At 40.9% G+C, this 3,014-nt stretch overlaps 1 long non-coding RNA gene across 1 annotated transcript; it reads left to right on the forward strand.

Annotated features, from left to right (window-relative positions):
* Nucleotides 1-237: 237 nt before the first annotated feature.
* On the forward strand, nucleotides 238-3,014 carry LOC135457973 (uncharacterized). Its single transcript, XR_010442810.1, has 3 exons — nucleotides 238-316; nucleotides 1,829-1,935; nucleotides 2,017-3,014. It is a non-coding gene; the product is annotated as an uncharacterized LOC135457973 (long non-coding RNA).

A 3,014-nucleotide genomic window follows, 5' to 3' on the forward strand; every position in this document is an offset into this window, starting at 1 on the left:
CAAAAATAATAAAAAAATTCAGCCAGGATTTTGCTGAAAATCTGTATAGGAGACCTGAACCCTGGGGGTGTGGGGGGATAGAGTGTAAGAAAAAAAAGATGCTGCAAAAGGCAATCTCACACCTGAGGAGTTGCAGCTGTACCAATCACCAAAGATTAGGAACAGGCTGCCTTTAACAGGCCACAGCTGTGTCCAATAAGGATGAGGGCTATAAAAGAATGGCTTAGCTGGGTAAGGAGAGAGTGGGAGTTGGTTGGCTGTGGAGAAGAAGGGGGTCAGTGCTGTGAGGAGATGCCCATGAGACATCACCAAGAAGGTATGGAACTTTTGGAAAAAGATAGTAACATGAGGGAGCAAGCTGTCTTTTTTAATCTTTACTGGGAAACAAAAGAACTTCTTATTGAAGCTTTTATAATTACCTATTATGCCTTTAAAAAAATCTCAGACACCAAGAAATTGCTTGAGTTTTGTGGCTCATAAGTGTAGGAGTGAGTGTTGCTTGTTGGTCTCACTTTTTTAAAAGGAAAGTTAGTCTGATCCTATGGCTGGAGCCACCAGCAGCTTTACCACTCATGTGAGCCCCTGTATATCAAAATAATGCTCTTAATTTTAGCCTGGCCACAGCTTGTCCAAAATGGGAGTGCTGAGATCCAAATGAGCTGTGATATTGCTTTACCCATGGCTCTAAATGAAAATCTGATAGTTTTAAAGTTTATTTTAAAGTCTTTAGTTATTGTTAAATATCTCTTTTAAAACTTATAACTTACAGAATGCTGAAATCATAACAAAACACAAAAAAACTGGTTTGCTTTTGAAGTGTTGAAGGAATGGGTATGTTTTCTCCAACAAGTGTCTTAAAATTGGTAACAGATGCTACTTTGCCCTTGTCAGTGATAATTTTACAAGATCATTTCATCCTCCATTTCCTCAAAGTTTCATCTAACTAGGTCCCTGCATTGCCAGTGTCTCAGCTCCCTATTTCACCATGCCTTAGTCTGTTACTCATATTCTGAGGTTTGTCACAGTGTGTCACCTACCTGTTTTTATGCTTTACTACCTCTGAAGAACCCTTGACTTTCTAAACCTGCTGACCTGGAAATAGTTAAAGGCTACAAGGCCATCCCATCAACATCCCTCCTGCACTGCAAGACTCAGTTTCTTCAGGAGCTCCTCATGACATTCAAAGTTTAATTTCTCTTTGGTTTATGCTTTCTTCATGCTTTTAGAAACTCTGTGAATCATGTGAATGCCTCTCCCCATGTTTTTAACTTTGTTTCTGGATCTGAAATGAGCATAAATATGCGATGGATGCTCCAGAGCCTTGGCAGACCTGGGCACTAAAACAAGTGAAGGAAAGGGAAAGAAAACTTGATTTGAGTTTAGCTGTGAAGAGCATTTGCCTGATGGCACCCAGAAATCTCTTTAGTCATTTCACAGTGCCTGACTTGGCAGAAATCTCAGCAAACCTAAGACATCAATTGGGCCCTGTCTAATGTGAGAGCAATCTGGGAGTCAATACAGTTCTAAAGACAACATAGCACAGGTAAATGCACCACATAGAATGTGGTGGGTTGTTTGAGTCTCATTTTTCAAGATGGGAATTTGGTGCCATTACAAAAACTTTTGCAATGCTCCAGCAGGAGCTTTCTATCAAAAGAAGGTTTTGATTCAGCATTGCTGTGGGTAAATGATGGATGTAGTTACACCAAAGAGAGGATCCTCAGGCTCCCAGGCCTTCATGTGCTCCCAGGAGGCTGATGAGAATCCATAAGAAGCTGGGTTGAGAGAAAGCAAAATAGGTTGTGTCTAATTGGCATTTCTTCCCCAGGATTTTTGTCTGGGAGTTAGCTAAGCCTGAAGATTAATGTTACAGGGGAAAATAGGCACAAAGGGAATCTAAACTAATGGCCCCAAGGACTGCAGCTTCAGGAACAGGTATGAGATGTAGATTGCAGCTTGAAACCAAAATATCAAGACTGAACAAAGTGTTCTAAAACACCATGTCATTTGAAACAGATTTTTATGTGTGCTCATGTGAATATTCCAACCTGCATCAGACCAAGCAACAAATGTTGAAGAATTCATGTCCCCCCTGGGATATAAAACCTAATATGTACTTGGCAGTGGAAAACAATCAATCTGCAGTTGCTTAGAGGCTTAATTAAAGGCCAGCTATACCTGTGGCAAAAACTGGCAAACATTGACTTTTCAATGGTTTCTGTGAGCAATTCAAAGGAAAAAAAAAAACCAGCCAAAATTCAAACCTACTTGACTTAGTGTAAAGAGAAAAGTAATTCTGAAGAGCAGGTGGGCTTTGGGAACACAACCTTTACTGATGGAAGCCTTGGAGATAAACACAACTTAGACAAGTGCTTAAATGATGCACAGGATAGAAGAAGTTACCTTAACAAGATCTATTTTATAGAGCTGTGTGTTTTTACTACCAGCTTGCAACTAAGAACTCATGAAAAAGAGAAGTGCTTCTGAAATGGTGGAAACAAAATGTATTGCCCCCTCTGGTAGAACAGCCAAGGGATCTGAGGCAGTCCCTCAGCCCCTGCTGTGCAGGGATGCAGCTGAACACCATGTGGGAAATGCAGTGAAGTCCAGCAGAGATCACAGTGGCAGGGTTTTAAAGAAATTACACTAAAAACTGCAGAGTTTAAGCTTCTTTTAAAGGAACATTTGCTGTGAACCTTTGAAGAAAGACCCTCACTTGCTCTAAGCCTGGCTCACAAGTGAAATGAAAGCTGTCCTTGCAGTGCTATTCAGCTGTCCTCAATGCACTTTCCAGTAAGAAGCCATTAATAGCCTCCAACAGGAGAGCAGATGAACAGGAAACAGTTTCTGTGAAACTCTCCTCCTTGCTGCTGCTCTAAAACACACTCTAAGGCTCATTCCATTTGTGTGAGTGATTTCTAAACAGCCCACTTATTTAAAACTCCATTTTTGCTGGACTAAATTTCCCTCCTATAAAGAGAGCCAGGGTGACATTTATGGTAGTGCCACAGCCA

Source organism: Zonotrichia leucophrys, chromosome 1A, assembly GCF_028769735.1.
Source record: "Zonotrichia leucophrys gambelii isolate GWCS_2022_RI chromosome 1A, RI_Zleu_2.0, whole genome shotgun sequence".
Taxonomy (NCBI): domain Eukaryota; kingdom Metazoa; phylum Chordata; class Aves; order Passeriformes; family Passerellidae; genus Zonotrichia; species Zonotrichia leucophrys.